The following is an 18,370-nucleotide window of genomic DNA, read 5'->3' as shown; positions in this document are numbered from 1 at the left end:
CGGCACTGAGGGCGCTGTCCTCCATTATCAGACGCCTGAAGCTTTCTGTACTCAGTAGACAATTCATTAAAATATCCCGGGAGCATATGGACTATCCGGATGGAGAAGTCCAGATTGCGGCCATAAACCTGTTAAGAGATCTGACAGAGAGCTGCCGCCTTCCGCTATTTGGATATTTTGCAGATAAAGTCAGGAGCTTTATACCAACTTTGCTCCTGAAATTACATAGTGACAACCAGGAGATCGTAGCAGCCAGTACTTTAGCTCTGCAGAGCTGCCTCTCCTACATAAAAGGAGCCAACATTCGGGGATTTTTCCGGACGGAAATCTCTCCAAACATCAATGACCTGAAATCCATCTACAGCTGTCTGGCTCATAACTACCCAAAATTGATGAAGACCCTGCTCCTCCAGACCCCAAGCTATCTGGTTAACTCAGAGGACAAGGAGGCCATAGTCAGACATGTTGAATTTCTTAAAGATGCCATCAACCATGATGTCATGAAAGACCTGGACTTATATCGTCTCAGCCTAGCTCTAGCCACACTGCACTGCAAAGGCTTCTCATATAATATCAGAAAAGCCACTGAAAGGGTCGTCTCCATCCTGGCCACCAAGTGGTTTTACATCGGCAATGCCAACGAATAAAATGCATTCATCAGGGATGAACCGCTGAGGACCGAGACATCAAGGTTGTAGATCACTTCCCCATGTACTATCCAATGGTTGTGAACATCAATATCAGCGGTCAAGACCTGAACATCAATATTAACATCTAGGGGGCAGAGCTAGCAGTCTGACTTGCGAACGAGCCTCAGGCCTACATTGAGGAGTGTGAACAAGGCGTGGACTTACCGGCCGGTGGAGTCCAGCGATGCCAGTTATTTGTCAACATTAGATGACGGAGACCAAGGACTTAGCTGGCGAGACACACTATACAGTCAATGTACGGGCAGCATGATGGTGCTGTTTCGGGGAATATCCCCGTCATCATATAATAAAGACGGTGTATAATGACCACTCCACATATAATATACAGATATAATGACACGTCACAAAAATAAAAGTCTACTCTGTTTTATATTGAAATGAATGGAGTGTGCAGCCTGCAAGTGACTGAAGCTAATAAAAAGTATAGAGCACTCATTGTTTTTTATTGTAGACTAGATACTGGCATTTTTTTAAATTGAGATTCATATCCTAAAAGGTTTTTAAGCAGGTCACAAATGGTACAAAAGGTACACTTTAATATAATTTATCTTTATATTGGGGAATGTCAGGCCTAATAATTCCACTGGCCATCTAAGTATGAACAACAATGAAGAATAATGATGCTGGGATCCTGTTACTGCCGGGTGATGCCTAATAGGCCAGAATTAATGACGGAACTGACTATAATACAACTGAAATGACTTGATAATGATTCTGTTTCTGAACAGAAGTGAGAAGTCAATGCTTGAATGAAAATGATTGAAAACAGGCAATTTATTTCCTCTATAATGTAAACATTACTAATGCCGTAGTTCACACACTTCAGTACATTGTAGTGACATGTATTACTGATTTGTGAAAAAAAAAGAGTATAACGATTGGCATGCTTTAAATTGATTTGCTATGAAACTGACCCTATGGTCTTATATACTTTGGTAGGTTTGGTTTTAAAGAAAGTGAAGTCCTAGGCAGTTTGACATTTTTAGACTGTTTATATAATACCGCCATATACTGCCAAGATAATACTGCCATATACAACCCACATAGTACCACCATATAGTGTTCGAATAATAAGCAATATCCAAATAATAGCCCCTAAAGAGCCCACATAATACTGCCATATAGTTTCCAGATAATACTTCAAGTCAATTTCCATATAATACCACCATACAGCGCTTAAAGGGGTATTCCCAACTTAGACATTTATAGAGTATCCACAGAAAATGCTCAAAACTGGCTAATAGATGCGGGTCCCAGCTCTGGGACTCACACCTATATCAAGAACGGGAGTCACCGGACCAGCTCTGGGACTCGCATCTGTATCAAAAATGGGGGTCACCGGACCTCCGTTTCACCTGGTGGGGCTGCCGCTGGCTGCAGATTCCAGGCTGGGACTAGTGAACAGGGGGCCGTTGCCCCCTGTATTCTAGTTTCCATCTGGAATCTGTGGCAATTGGGCGCCTCACCAGTTGGGAATAACTCTTTAGACGGCTATTGAAGCCTATGGGTCAGTTTTTGACGGATCCGTTGCCAACGGCAGGGCGTGCCAAAGTTCCCTGCATTCAACAGACAAGATGGAGGTGGAGAAATTGATCAGCCTGGTGCATGACCACCCAGAACTATGAGCAGGGGTGAACCTAGCCCCTCTGCTGCCTGAGGCGAACTATAAAAAAACGCCCCCCGATCTATCAGAGTTTTCTCATTACTTGCTTTACACTACAAACACGCAGCATATAAAAAAAAATTAAATAGGAAAACATTTTTTGTTCATTTGCATAAGGAGATCGGCGCTATAATGAAGGTGACAGTAATGCTTTTTATTTAGAAAAACGATCTATTTTAAACCACTTTATTAGCGTTTTTAGCTTTATGCTAATGAGTTTCTTAATGCCCAAGTGGGTGTGTTTTTACTTTCGACCAAGTGGGCGTTGTACAGAGGAGTGTATGACGCTGACCAATCAGCGTCATGCACTCCTCTCCATTCATTTACACAGCAGCATCGCGTTCTTACTAGAAAACGATGTGCAGCCACATACACAGACATTAACGTTAATCAAGTGTCCTGAAAACGAATATACATTACCTCCGGCCTGGACGTCATGTTTATTCAGAATCCTGACACTTCTGAATCTTTTCTGTGAGATTTCCAGCAAGGGAAACTAAATCTCGTTTACATCGTAATCTCGCGAGATTACGCGTGGCTTGCTGGAATCTCACAGAAAAGATTCAGAAGTGTCAGGGCTCACCCAGACATTATAGTGTTTTTTCATGAAAACTCACACTTATATTTATCAAATGAGTTGCAAAATGACTAGAAAATATAGTCAAGACATTGACAAGGTTAGAAATAATGATTTTTATTTGACATAATAACTTTCTCCTTCAAACTTTGCTTTCGTCAAAGAATGCTCCATTTGCAGCAATTACAGCATTGCAGACCTTTGGCATTCTAGCTGTTAATTTGCTGAGGTAATCAGGAGAAATTTCACCCCATGCTTCCAGAAGCCCCTCCCACAGGTTGGATTGGCTTGATGGGCACTTCTTGCGTACCATACGGTCAAGCTGCTCCCACAACAGCTCTATGGGGTTGAGATCTGGTGACTGTGCTGGCCACTCCATTACAGATAGAATACCAGCTGCCTGCTTCTTCCCTAAATAGTTCTTGCATAATTTGGAGGTGTGCTTTGGGTCATTGTCCTGTTGTAGGATGAAATTGGCTCCAATCAAGCGCTGTCCACAGGGTATGGCATGGCGTTGCAAAATAGAGTGATAGCCTTCCTTATTCAAAATCCCTTTTACCTCGTACAAATCTCCCACTTTACCAGACCAAAGCAACCCCGGACCATCACATTACCTCCACCATGCTTGACAGATGGTGTCAGGCACTCTTCCAGCATGTTTTCAGTTGTTCTGCGTCTCACAAATGTACATCTGTGTGATCCAAACACCTCAAACTTCGATTCGTCTGTCCATAACACTTTTCTCCAATCTTCCTCTGGCCAATGTCTGTGTGCTTTTGCCCATAATAATCTTTTCCTTTTATTAGCCAGTCTCAGATATGGCTTTTTCTTTGCCACTTTGCCCTGAATGCCAGCATCCCGGAGTCACCTCTTCGCTGTAGATGTTGACCTTGGCGTTTTGCGGGTACTATTTAATGAAGCTGCCAGTTGAGGACTTGTGAGGCGTCTATTTCTCAAACTAGAGACTCTAATGTACTTGTCTTGTTGCTCAGTTGTGCAGCGGGGCCTCCCACTTCTCTTTCTACTCTGGTTAGAGCCTGTTTGGGCTGTCCTCATTGCTGTCCTCTGAAGGGAGTAGTACACACCGTTGTAGGAAATCTTCAGTTTCTTGCCAATTTCTCGCATAGAATAGCCTTATTTTCTAAGAACAAGAAAAGACTGTCGAGTTTCACATGAAAGCTCTCTTTTTCTAGCCACTTTGAGAGTTTAATCGAACCCACAAATATAATGCTCCAGATTCTCAACTAGCTCAAAGGAAGGTCAGTTTTATAGCTCCTCTAAACAGCAAAACTGTTTACAGCGGTGCTAACATTATTGCACAAGGGTTTTCAAGTGTTTTCTAATCATCCATTAGCCTTCTAACACAGTTAGCAAACACAATGTACCATTAGAATACTGGAGTGATGGTTGCTGGAAATGGGCCTCTATACACCTATAGGAATACTCGAGAGAGAAAAAATGATCAACTTCAACACAACAGTAATCGAAATATAAAAATATGAACTTTATTACACATTAGACATGACAAAGATAAAAAAAGATGAGTCACAACGAAAAAGGCGTCAACCATTGCTAGACCACGAATATTGCATTAGTTGTCATAAACATATATCGTATGCAAATGTAGGATTATATAAACACGTGCGTACCAGAGAGTCTCAAAAAGTTACAGCCAAACAGTCTGCAGAGAATGTCACAATAATTGATGAGGATAAATAAGAACTGCTGAGGTTACAATAATTACTATGCAATATTAGTATTATGTATACATAAAGAAAGTCAATGATTGCTGTACTCAGAGGCTAGTAAGTATTGAGACTACCAGAATAAGTTGATGCGTGTCAAAAGTGATTACCTACCCAAGGTCATGGTTGCACACAGGAGACGCCCACACCCGACGCGCGTTTCGGCAAATGCCTTCGTCTGGGGATGGCTACATCCTGGCGGGACACCCACATATATACCCTCTCACACATGTGCTGCAGATCACGGAGAGCACCGGACAAGGCGGAAGGAGGATGGCGGCGTCAGATGGGGGTACAAAGATGGAAGCCGCCCAACTTCCGGTGGCCGCGTCATCAGGGAGGATGTGGGGCGGCGATGTCTGACTACACCTCCCACATGCTACCCTGGCAATAGACAGTGGACGGAAGGTGCGTCGACCACTCCCCCCCCAATCAGCGCTCCCACCCACCGCAGAGTCCGATGCCCGTAAGCGCAGCACATCGGAGAGGAGGCAAGTGTCTGATATACAGACAAGTATGGGGAACTGAGCGGACATACATCAATATTAATAAAAATATATGTGTGAAAGAGTGTAATCTGTATGGAAAAGGGGTTTTGTTGAACAAGAGATATAAATATGTGCAAGAATATATCATTACTACACTCAAGAAGAATATTGAAAGATTTGTTTAATAAAAAACAACACAACTAGTGCACTTTAAGAATTGGCATCAAAAGAATAATGAATAAGTAATAATAAATGTGATCAAGGGACAATTGAAAAGGGAAGGAAAAGGGGAAGAAGACGGTCCGTATATGAACTAAAAAAATTAATGAATTAAGGGACCGATGTATGTATTGTGAGAAAAAAAATGTATTGTGAGAAAAAATAAATATGGTCACCTGACCACCGAAGGACAGAAAGTGGCAAGAAAAAATTGGTGTAAGGTATAAAAACATATTAATAAATGAATTAAAAAGCAGTAAGTGATGAATATATATATGGGTGTACATATAACTAGACATTCATTAGTGTTGCTAAAAACATAATCAAGTATAAAAATTATTAATTAAAAACATGTATGTACAAAATGTATGTCAAACAAGGACGTGAATAAATGTGACAACACAAATATATGATAGTGAGTGACAATAGCAGGCAAGAAAACCCCCCGAAATTATATAAAAGGAAAATAAATACATATAAATATCAACCTATATAAATCTACACTGACAAAATTTGGAAAAAATAAATAATAAAGGATAAGAGTAAACACATATATACACGGAATGTCCATTTTCTTCTTGTATTCTTTCAATTTAGGTCCGCTCGTTGACTCTTTTATAACTTATATGTTGCCTATCCTAGATATAAAGATAAAAGAGAGGGTAGTCAACCACATATAAAATTACCAAATGTGAATCGGTTAAAAAACCAGGACCCACTAGGAGTCAATGGTTATAGAAACGGAGCGAAACTCAAAGATTCATTCAGACCGTATGGGTGCATTGTCCCGAGAGTCCATATCCAACGGGTCTCGCGTTGTGCCAATTTTTGTTTCACAGCACCACCCCTCATGCCCGTTATAATATGGTCTATCCCTCTCACCTTGAATTTAGATGAATCGCACGAGTGGTGTAATTTTAAAATGACGGGCCACTGGTTTCAGATCGTCCAAATTGTCCACTCCTGTCGCTCGCCTGATATCTGCCATGTGTTCCCTTACCCGGGTCTTCAGTTCCCTAGAGGTAAGTCCAACGTAAATTTTAGTAAAGGGGCATGTCGCATAATACACCACTGCTTTTGTGGTGCAGGATATTGAATGAGTAATGTTAAATGTTTTGGTACCTGTAGCATTTGCAAATGTGGATACCTTCTCTATATTGGGGCATGCGACACAGTGTCCACAGGGATTGCAGCCCCAATTCGGGCCCTTGGTCCCAAAGGGATATATCGTTCTGATAGGTTCGTAATGGCTCCTCACCAAATGATGCCTCAGATTTTTTGATCGTCTTGCCGTAATACTCGGGTATTTGGTGATAAATCTCTCCAGTGTGGGATCTGTTAATAGAATTGGCCAATAACGTTTGAATATCTCCCTCATTTGTGACCACCTTGAATGGTAGTCCGTTATGAACCGTACCTGTGTCTGTGTATCTGTCTTTTTCTTTGGGAAAAGGAGATCGTCTCTAGTGGTATATTTCGCCCTGTGATAAGCCTTTTTAATAGACCTCATACAGTATCCGCGGTTGAGGAAACGTGTTTTTAAATCCTCTGCCTGTTCCTCGAACAATTTGTCCGATGAACAAATTCTCTTAATTCGCAAAAATTGTCCAATAGGGACTGCCTGGATGGTCTGTGGGGGATGAGAAGAGGAGGAATGTAATAGTGCATTAACTGATGTCTCCTTGCGAAAAACATCGCTTTGAAGAAAGCCATGTGTATCAGCAAAAAGTTTGATGTCAAGAAATTCTATTTGTTTAGAATGATGTTTATAAGTGAATTTCAAGTTTAGCGTATTTGCATTGAGGTAAGTCATAAATATGTCTAGCTCGTCATGTGTACCCTTCCAGATGACCAGGATGTCATCAATGTAACGGGCCCATAAAAGGACCCGGTCCATTGAGTCATCCCGGTCATCTGAGATATTGCATTAAAAACCAGACGCTTGCAGCTAGAATAGTTATTTAGCACGTTAACAATGTATAGAGTGTATTTCTGATTAATTTAATGTTATCTTCATTGAAAAAAACTGTGCTTTTCTTGCAAAAATAAGGAAATTTCTAAGTGACCCTAAACTTTTAAACGGTAGAGTATATGTATCTGTGTACGGGCTCATAGACTTTGTATTGAGTCCGTACACCGATACATTTATTTCCGTAAATAGCAGAACAGACACGAAGCAGCTGAGCGCTCACACGAGCACTTCAGCTGCTTTGTTTTAGCGATCGGTGGGGGTCTTAGTGCTCGGTCCCCCACCAATTAAAACTTCTGACATTTTCAGTATGACATGATAAAATGATAAAAGTTTAGTTACAGTTTAAAGGCTATTTACACCTTTAAAAACCTATTTTTTAAATATAAATATATCTATCAATGTGACTGGTGCAAGTTTTAATTACTTTTTATTGAAAATGATTTGTACTTGAGATACAGCTGCTTTGTATCCTGTATACAGAGCAGCTGTATCTAGTGCTGAGACCTGAATCCATTAAGTCACCTGTTATCGATCACATCTAAGTTATGAACTTAGATGTGATCGGTAAAAGCTTGATACTGCCCCTACTAATTTAAAAGGGGTCGGCCGATTCTGGGGTGCCGGGAGTATACTTCAACGGGGGGGTGTGGGCGTTTTACTCACAGCAGAGGGCTCCATAGGGGGGAATAATCCCCCCCATAGAGCCCTCACTAGATTCTATACTGAAAGGTTAGGGGGGTCTGAGCATCCGACTGACTGCTCTAAAGAGGGGGGGGGGGCAGAATACTCCCCCCTATAGATCCATCTGCAGTAAGTCAGACGCTAAGACCGCCCCTCCCCTGCATCCCCCTATCCTTCCATTATAGTAACGTGAGGACTCTACAGGGTGAATTATTCCCCCCTCATAGAGCCCTTGGCTGTCAGTAAAATGGCCAGACCCCCCTTGCAGTATACTCCCGGGTCCCGATCCCCCAGCTACGGCCGACCAACAACTTTTAATATAGTGAAGGCAGAAGCGTTAGCGCTGTAAGTGGCGCTCTGTTTTTAATACAGGCCACCGCTCTCCGCTCACCTCGTGCATCATGCATCTTGTCACTCCTCTTTTGGAGGAGAGAGCACTCGATCGCTCCTTCTGCAGAGCTGCTCCTCTCTGACGGCGTGTGCTGCATACAGTGTCAGAGAGGAGGAGGAGTGTTCTTACTGATGGGCACCATCATGCGGCACGTCAGGTAAGTAAAATAAGGCATGCCCCCTCCCCCTGGTCCAGTCCTTCCCTGGTTCAAAATGCCACCCAGGGACGTAACTAGGAAAGACTGGGCCCCATAGCCGACAGAACTCTTGACTGGGGCACCCCCCCCAGGTTCCACAAGCAGCCCCCCTTATAGATAGTGCCACCTGTAAAATGTGCCATACATCCCCCTGTAGACAATACTATACTGTCCCGCCTATAACCAGTGTCACACCCCACTTGTAGATAGCGACCCCCACCTCCCTCTTTTAGATAGTGCCATACAACCCCCCTGTAGATATCGCCATAAAGCCCCCCTGGTATATAGTGATATACAGCTCCCACTGTATATTGTGCAACACAGTCCCCCTCCCTTGTATATAGTGCTGCACAGTCCCCCCCCTTAATAGATAGTGCCACACACAGACCCCTGTAGTTTGCGCCACACACAGCCCCCTGTAGATAGAGCCTCAGCCCTCCACCTTGTAAATAGTGCCACACAGCCCCCCTTAGTGGTGCCACACGGCCCCTTGTATATAGTGCCACACAGCTCTCCCATGTGTACAGTACCACACAGCACCCCTTTTATATAGTGCCACGCAGCCCCCCTTTGTATATAGTGCCACAAGGCAATGGCGCATCCGAGAAAGTTGTATAAGCCAGGGAATGTCAATCAAACATGGAAAGTTTGGTTTGGAGGCAGGACGATGTGACTCGTCAGGATAGCGGCACCGTCCCATCACCCTTTAATGAGTAATTAGCATATAGTGTGCGCCATTTTAAAAGTGGATTTTAACGATTTTGCTGCATCTGAGAAAAAATATACAGGGGAATATTGTCCAGTCATGTATTACCACATGGTGGCGGTTGAAGGGGTTAAATCTACCAGACAGGTTCCCATTAAATATAAAATGAATTGAGAACAATTCCATCTGCCCGCAATTTTGTTATTATAGATATATCCTATATAATTACAGCTCCAGAACCAATCTCTGACATATATACAGTACCACAACCAAGCTCATATATATATATATATATATATATATATATATATATATACAGTGAAGGAAATAAGTATTTGATCCCTTGCTGATTTTGTAAGTTTGCCCACTGTCAAAGACATGAACAGTCTAGAATTTTTAGGCTAGGTTAATTTTACCAGTGAGAGATAGATTATATATAAAAAAAAAAAAAGAAAATCACATTGTCAAAATTATATATATTTATTTGCATTGTGCACAGAGAAATAAGTATTTGATCCCTTTGGCAAACAAGACTTAATACTTGGTGGCAAAACCCTTGTTGGCAAGCACAGCAGTCAGACGTTTTTTGTAGTTAATGATGAGGTTTGCACACATGTTAGATGGAATTTTGGCCCACTCCTCTTTGCAGATCATCTGTAAATCATTAAGATTTCGAGGCTGTCGCTTGGCAACTCGAATCTTCAGCTCCCTCCATAAGTTTTCGATGGGATTAAGGTCTGGAGACTGGCTAGGCCACTCCATGACCTTAATGTGCTTCTTTTTGAGCCACTACTTTGTTGCCTTGGCTGTATGTTTCGGGTCATTGTCGTGCTGGAAGACCCAGCCACGAGCCATTTTTAATGTCCTGGTGGAGGGAAGGAGGTTGTCACTCAGGATTTGACGGTACATGGCTCCATCCATTCTCCCATTGATGCGGTGAAGTAGTCCTGTGCCCTTAGCAGAGAAACACCCCCAAAACATAATGTTTCCACCTCCATGCTTGACAGTGGGGACGGTATTCTTTGGGTCATAGGCAGCATTTCTCTTCCTCCAAACACAGCGAGTTGAGTTAATGCCAAAGAGCTCAATTTTAGTCTCATCTGACCACAGCACCTTCTCCCAATCACTCTCAGAATCATCCAGATGTTAATTTGCAAAATTCAGACGGGCCTGTACATGTGCCTTCTTGAGCAGGGGGACCTTGTGGGCACTGCAGGATTTTAATCCATTACGGCGTAATGTGTTACCAATGGTTTTCTTGGTGACTGTGGTCCCAGCTGCCTTGAGATCATTAACAAGTTCCCCCCGTGTAGTTTCCGACTGAGCTCTCACCTTCCTCAGGATAAAGGATACCCCACGAGGTGAAATTTTGCATGGAGCCCCAGATCGATGTCGATTGACAGTCATTTTGTATGTCTTCCATTTTCCTACTATTGCACCAACAGTTGTCTCCTTCTCACCCAGCGTCTTACTTTTGGTTTTGTAGCCCATTCCAGCCTTGTGCAGGTCTATGATCTTGTCCCTGACATCCTTAGAAAGCTCTTTGGTCTTGCCCATGTTGTAGAGGTTAGAGTCAGACTGATTAATTGATTCTGTGGACAGGAGTCTTTTATACCATGTAAGACAGCTGTCTTTAATGCAGGCACCAAGTTGATTTGGAGCATGTAACTGGTCTGGAGGAGGCTGAACTCTTAATGGTTGGTAGGGGATCAAATACTTATTTCTCTGTGCACAATGCAAATAAATATATATAATTTTCACTATGTGATTTTCTTTATTTCTTTTTATATAATCTATCTCTCACTGGTAAAATTAACCTAGCCTAAAAATTCTAGACTGTTCATGTCTTTGACAGTGGGCAAACTTACAAAATCAGCAAGGGATCAAATACTTATTTCCTCCACTGTATATATATATATATATATATATATATATATATATATATATATATATATATATATATATATACACAGTACCACAACCAAGCTCAGTACATAAATACAGTACTAGAACCAAGCTCTGACATATATACACCACCAGAACCAAGTTCATACATGTATATACAGCACTAGATCCAAGCTCATACATGAATTCAATACCAGAACCAAGCTCAGTACATATATATACAGCACTAGAACAAACCTCAGTACATATATAAAACACCAGAACCGAGCTCAGTACATATATAAAACACCAGAACAAACTTTAGTACATATACAAAACACCAGAACCAAGCTCAGTACATAAATGCAGCACTAGAACCAAGCTCATACATATATACAGCACCAGAACAAGCTCAGTACATATATGCAGCACCAGAACAAATACAGCTCAATTTAGTGCAACCCCCACCATATAGGTTTGTACGGCGTAAAACTACAGCTCCCAGCATGGACCGAACAATGGTAAGGATATGCTGGGAGATGCTGTTTCACAAAAAAAATCATATCATAATCATACCACCCTTCATCTCGCTACAGATCATACAGTGACTACAGTGCTGATTAGAGGCAGAATAAACATTTACATTAAGTGATTCACCGGTGACGTCTCAGATTGTAGTTATTTTCTTCTCCCTCCGGTCCAGACCTATATGATGACTTCTCCCGGCCATGACCCATTTCTGCAGTTTTCTGCTCAGATGTCTTCAGCTTTTCACTTTTAAAACATTTCTGCACCTATAAACGAAGTAAAAATTCTCAAAACCTCTAAATATAATAGTGCCATATACTGTGTCCCTGATTATAATAGCGCCATACAATGTGTCCCTGATTATAATAGTGTACCATACACTGTCTGTAGATAGTACCTCACATATAGCTCCCCCTGTATATAGTGTCCCACATATAGCTCCCCTTGTATATAGTGCACCACATCACCACATATAGCTCCCCCTTTATATAGTACCCCACATCCCCATATATAGACCCCCTGTAGATAGTGCTCCATTTCCCCACATATAGACCCCCCTGTATATAGTGCCCCACATCTAGACATATAGGCACCTCTAGCAGAACCGATAAAAACATAGGGACATATACAAAACCACCGAAAAAGGCCATACTTACAAATGGACACAGCCAGGTCAGAAACGCTGATGAAAGGGCGAGCAGGTGCTTTAAATAATAATAGCCACTCCCACTAGTCTTGAGGGGAGTGGTGTGTGGTGCATGGGATGTGTAGTAAGAAATAATAAATGAATAGTGTGTGTGCAAGTGTAATACTATAAGTGAAATATAGGGGGCAGTAATGAGTGAAGTGCCTCAATAGAAATAAATGGATAATGGGGTGCAAGTGAGTGAAACATGGAGGGATAGTGTGTACGTCATGAGGCACAACGTGTAATAGCCAGGTAGAAGCCTATTTGTGACGCCTTGATAATTCATAGAGCGGGCTACCCTGCTTGCTATGCCAAACAACAACACACCATGCTCTCCCAGCATCAAAGACCCGGCTGTGTCCAAGAGAAGTGAATATACATAATAATGAAAAATACCTGGGGTATTGGTAATCATTTTGGCCAAAAGGACGCAAGCTCGCAATCCACGACAAGGATCCCCAGACTTGCGAGTCCCTAACTCCTAAACTGGAACAGAACGTTCCTGATACACAAACAGAACCGATAAAACACAGGGACATATACAAAACCACCGAAAAAGGCCATACTTACAAATGGACACAGCCAGGTCAGAAACGCTGATGAAAGGGCGAGCAGGTGCTTTAAATAATAATAGCCACTCCCACTAGTCTTAAGGGGAGTGGTGTGTGGTGCATGGGATGTGTAGTAAGAAATAATAAATGAATAGTGTGTGTGCAAGTGTAATACTATAAGTGAAATATAGGGGGCAGTAATGAGTGAAGTGCCTCAATAGAAATAAATGGATAATGGGGTGCAAGTGAGTGAAACATGGAGGGATAGTGTGTACGTCATGAGGCACAACGTGTATAGCCAGGTAGAAGCCTATTTGTGACGCCTTGATAATTCATAGAGCGGGCTACCCTGCTTGCTATGCCAAACAACAACACACCATGCTCTCCCAGCATCAAAGACCCGGCTGTGTCCAAGAGAAGCGAATATACATAATAATGAAAAATACCTGGGGTATTGGTAATCATTTTGGCCAAAAGGACGCAAGCTCGCAATCCACGACAAGGATCTGCAGACTGTGCATAGTGCACCACATCCCCATATAGACAGCTCCCCCTGTAGTTACAGCACCAGAAATTAAGTACAGTAAGTAAATACACACATTGCTCTTTGCTGTAATTGGTTATTGATGACCTGTTTTGCTATTAGTCCATTAATGTTTGCTTCTTTGTGGTGAAACTTTACGCACACACAAAAATGTTTTGTTGAAATGAGCCGCTGTGCATGTGCGACGCTGCGGCCATTTCAATGATTACCGTCTCATTGATGTGCTTTGCAAACACAATTGTAGGTGCGGTATACAGTATGCTCAGCTCCATGTGTGTCACAGGGTAAACTGGAGACCTCGCCATATACTACTATATAGTGGTCAAATAACATGCAATATCCAAATAATAGCCCCTAAAGAGCCCACTTAATACTGCCATATAGTTCCCAGATAATGCTACAACTCAATATACATATAATACCCCCTGAAACCCACATGCGTCTACTCATCATAGACCCCCATCAAAGTCCCTGAGCTTAATTTTTTTAGGCCTAAAGCTAAATAAATCAACTGTCCACTCCTACTGGGCATCAAGAGCTGTCCACGCTACCCCTATATTTGCAGCAGTTATGTCCCGACACCTATATGAATCCATAATGCACTTCATGCATTATACAGATAACTCCCAAGTCCCCCAAAAAAATGACCCAGGCTACGATCGCCTTAATAAATTGAGACAATTAATTTCCCTCCAACAAGAACATTTCCTCAAATCTTACACCCCAGATCAAAATTTATTGGTGGATGAATCCCTGATGAGCTACAAAGGGCGTCTTTCATTCCGGCAGTTCATCCCCTCCAAACGTGCCAAATATGTCGGTAAATTATATAAAGTGTGCGAGAGCACAACAGGGTATGCCTGCGGTTTCTTAATTTATGAAGGCAAAGACCGCCAAGTTAATCCCCCAGGCTGCCCAGACACAATTGGCACATCCAGAAAAATTGTGTGGGACCTAATGGTGCCATTACTGCACCAATGGTAGCGCGTCTACACTGATAACTTTTATAGCAGTGTCCCCCTTTTTAAATCCCTTCATTCTGCAAATACAGGGGCCTGCGGGACAGTCCGTAAAAACAGAGTGGGATTCCCAAAGCAATTGGTGTCCAGATGTGTGGAAAGGTGGGCGTCATTCGCACTGGCAAGCGAGGAGTTGTGGAATTACAAGAAGGACGTCTATATGTTGTCCACTCTGCATTTAGGCACCACGGTGGCATTTAGAGAGAGGGGGCCACCGTGGAAAAGCCTAAGCCTGTTTGTGTGACAGACAACCATAAGTTTATGGGGGGTGTAGAGCTGTCGAACCAGGTGCTTCAACCGTATTTGGTGAAGCGGAAAACCTGGGCCTGGTGCAAAAAGGTAGCAATCTACCTCATTTAAATTGCTACCTATAATGGGTGTGTGCTGCATAAAAAAAATCAAGGAACGCTCACCTTCCTTCAGTTCCAGGAGGGGGTTATTGAGCGTCTCCTATTTGACTCCAATGCCCCTGCACAACCCTACGAGTCTGAGGACGTGCGAAGACTTGCAGAGCGCCACTTCCTTCACGCCGCCCCTTCCACAGAGACACAAATATATCCCCAAAAAAGGTGCCGAGTTTGCAGAAAGCATGGAAGGAGGAGGGATAGTCGATTTTACTGCCCGATGTGCTCATCTTAAACAGGACTCTGCAACTACCCCTGTTTTGAAATGTACCACACAGTTTACAATTATTAATTTTATTTAGGGAATGGCAAAATGGGGGAGGGTTTTTTTTTCGGAAATCAATTGAAATTTATATTTTCATTTTAGTTTATGGACTTTCGAAGTGGGGAGGAATTCTTTTGGGAGAGGTAGTAGAGTTCATTTTTTCACAAAATATTTTAGCCCTTTCATATTTTTGATCATTTTGTTTCTTTACACTGTTTTTATGACTATGTCCTGCCGAACAAAGCTGTTATTTTTATTAATATTGCTGTATGGTGATACGGGCATGATCTTTCTTTTTTAATTTGGAGTATCACTAATAATCGAGCTGTTCCTAATCAATACACTATGGGCTGTACTACATTCTTCTGGAAATACTGACATGATTTTGGGGATTAGTCAGTATAGTATTAGTCAGGGTCCAGAGATAGAAGTAGAACTTGAGTCGTCACTGTCTGAAATAAGTTCTACCTTTACTGTTCCTATAGATGGTTTTGGACACTGCCCCTTTATATATATACTTTAACCGATTGGTTGTTTTGTGCACATAGCGGTTTCTACCTTGCCGGGCAGTGGCCTGTTATGGTGTACCGCGTCACTTGGCACGTTCGTCCCTCATATAGGGATTGATGGAGCTAAAGAGACGTTGTACAACCAGTCACTGAAAAGAAAAAAAAGCTTATCATGAGAGCCCTGCAGGTTCTATCTAGTGGGGGGCCATTGTATGTGATATATGTATTGATTGCTTGCTTGCTACAAAGTTTGCAAAAGTGACATAATTTGTAACCTTTTTTTTCCTTTGCAGTTTCCTGAGTAGCTGAGTAAGGGGGAGGGCTTAGCTGCTACCAGGTGGTATAAATCAGGCCTCACTACTCTGTAGAGCCTGCTCTGTGGCTTGAATTGCAAGTGGTTTGTATATTAAGTGGAGTTCCAAAAACCGGATTTCAAAAGAGGAGTTAAAGCCCAAGTAAGTGCTCTTCTACTTCTTTATCTTTTTGGTTAACACCTGTTCGCTGTTTTTTTGTAACTGGGATAATGGACAGCAAGATTGGAGGTTTTCTTCAGTGCACAGTTTGCCATATGTATGCACGACTGGAGCCGGAGTTCCAGGGTGAATATCTCTGTGGCAGATGTGAGCATATTGTTCACCTGGAAGCTCGTATTAGAGATCTGGAGGAGCAGAATGCAACACTGAGGAGGATAGACAATTTTGAACGGAGCTTGCTGCTCACAGAGCATGCAGTTAGTGGGTTACAACTGGAGGGTGAAGACATGGGTGAGCAGGATCAGGTAAGTAGCTGGGTTAATGTAGTTAGGGGCAGTAGAAAGGGGTCAAAGACAAGGAAGGCCGATCCGGTTTCTGACATTCCAGGCAAAATTGCCAAGTTGGGTGATGATGCGAGGGTGTCAGTCTCAGAAATGGCAGCCCTAGTGGATACTGATCTCCCTAACAGCCGGGAGAACAGCCCAGCTAGTAGTCGGCGGGATGGTAATGCAGGTAAGCCAAGACAATTGATAGTCGTAGGGGATTCTATAATCAGGAAGACGGATAGAATTATTTGTCGCCAAGACCACCTCAACCGAATGGTTTGCTGTCTCCCTGGTGCCAGGGTTCGGCATGTGGTGGAACGGGTGGACAAATTGCTGGGAGGGGCTGGTGATGATCCAGCTGTCGTGGTCCATGTCGGTACCAACGACAGAATAAATGGTAGGTGGAGGAGCCTTAAGAATAATTTTAAAGAACTAGGCTACAAGCTGAAGGGAAGGACCTCCAAGGTTGTATTCTCAGGAATACTGCCTGTGCCATGCGCATCACAGGAAAGACAGCGGGAGCTTAGGGAGTTAAATGCATGGCTGAAGTCTTGGTGTAGAGGAGAAGGATTTGGGTTCCTAGAGCACTGGGCTGACTTTTCATTGGGGTACAAACTGTATTCTGCAGATGATTTGCACCTAAATGGAAGGGGGTCCGCTGTGCTGGGGGAGAGAATTCTAGCTGGGGTGGCGGAGTATTTAAACTAGGGCTGAGGAGGGAGGTCAATGTAGAAAAAAAAGGGGTAGCCAGGTTAGAGAGGGGTCAGACTATATTGGTGGGGGGAGAAACAGAATGTGGGGAGAGGACTGGACAACAGGATAAGGAGATCCTTTCGTTACAAAACATCAGTGTAAATAAAAAGGACCGATTAATGTCAAATCACATTTCTGATAATAAAAGTGAAAAACTGACAGGCAAGTTAAAGTGTATGTTCACAAATGCCAGAAGTCTAGCAAGTAAAATGGGGGAGCTGGAGGCCTTGATACTGGAAGAAAATATAGATATAGTTGGTGTTGCTGAAACATGGCTGGACTCTTCACATGACTGGGCTGTAAATCTACAGGGTTTTACACTTTTTCGTAAAGACAGGACAAATAGGAAAGGTGGTGGTGTATGTCTGTATGTGAGAAGTGATATGAAGGCGAGTGTGAAAGAGACAATAGTGGGTGAAGACTGTGAGGAGGTTGAAACCTTGTGGGTGGAACTAGAAAGGGAGGTAAACACTGAAAAAATTACTTTTGGTGTAATCTATAGACCCCCCAATATAACTGAGGAGATGGAAGTTCAGCTATATAAACAGATGGAGCGGGCTGCACAGGCGGGTACTGTAGTGATAATGGGAGATTTTAATTTCCGGGATATTAATTGGTGTCATGGTTCGGCTTCAACTGCAAAGGGGAGACATTTCCTCAACCTGTTGCAGGAAAATTTTATGGGCCAGTTTGTGGAAGACCCGACTAGAGGTGAAGCTCTGTTGGATCTGGTCATTTCTAATAATGCAGATCTTGTTGGGAATGTCAATGTTCGTGAAAACCTCGGTAACAGTGATCACAATATAGTTACATTTTACCTATACTGTAAAAAACAAACGCAGGCTGGGAGGGCAAAAACATTTAATTTTAAGAAAGCCAATTTCCACAGGATGAGGGCTGCAATTCAGGATATGGACTGGGAAGAACTAATGTCAAATAATGGAACAAATGATAAATGGGAGATTTTCAAATCTACTTTGAGTTATTATAGTGCAAAATTTATTCCTACAGGTAATAAGTATAAACGACTCAAATTAAACCCCACATGGCTTACACCTTCTGTGAAAGGGGCAATACA

Source organism: Rhinoderma darwinii, chromosome 2 (assembly GCF_050947455.1).
Source record: "Rhinoderma darwinii isolate aRhiDar2 chromosome 2, aRhiDar2.hap1, whole genome shotgun sequence".
NCBI lineage: Eukaryota > Metazoa > Chordata > Amphibia > Anura > Rhinodermatidae > Rhinoderma > Rhinoderma darwinii.
This window is presented reverse-complemented; position numbering follows the sequence as displayed.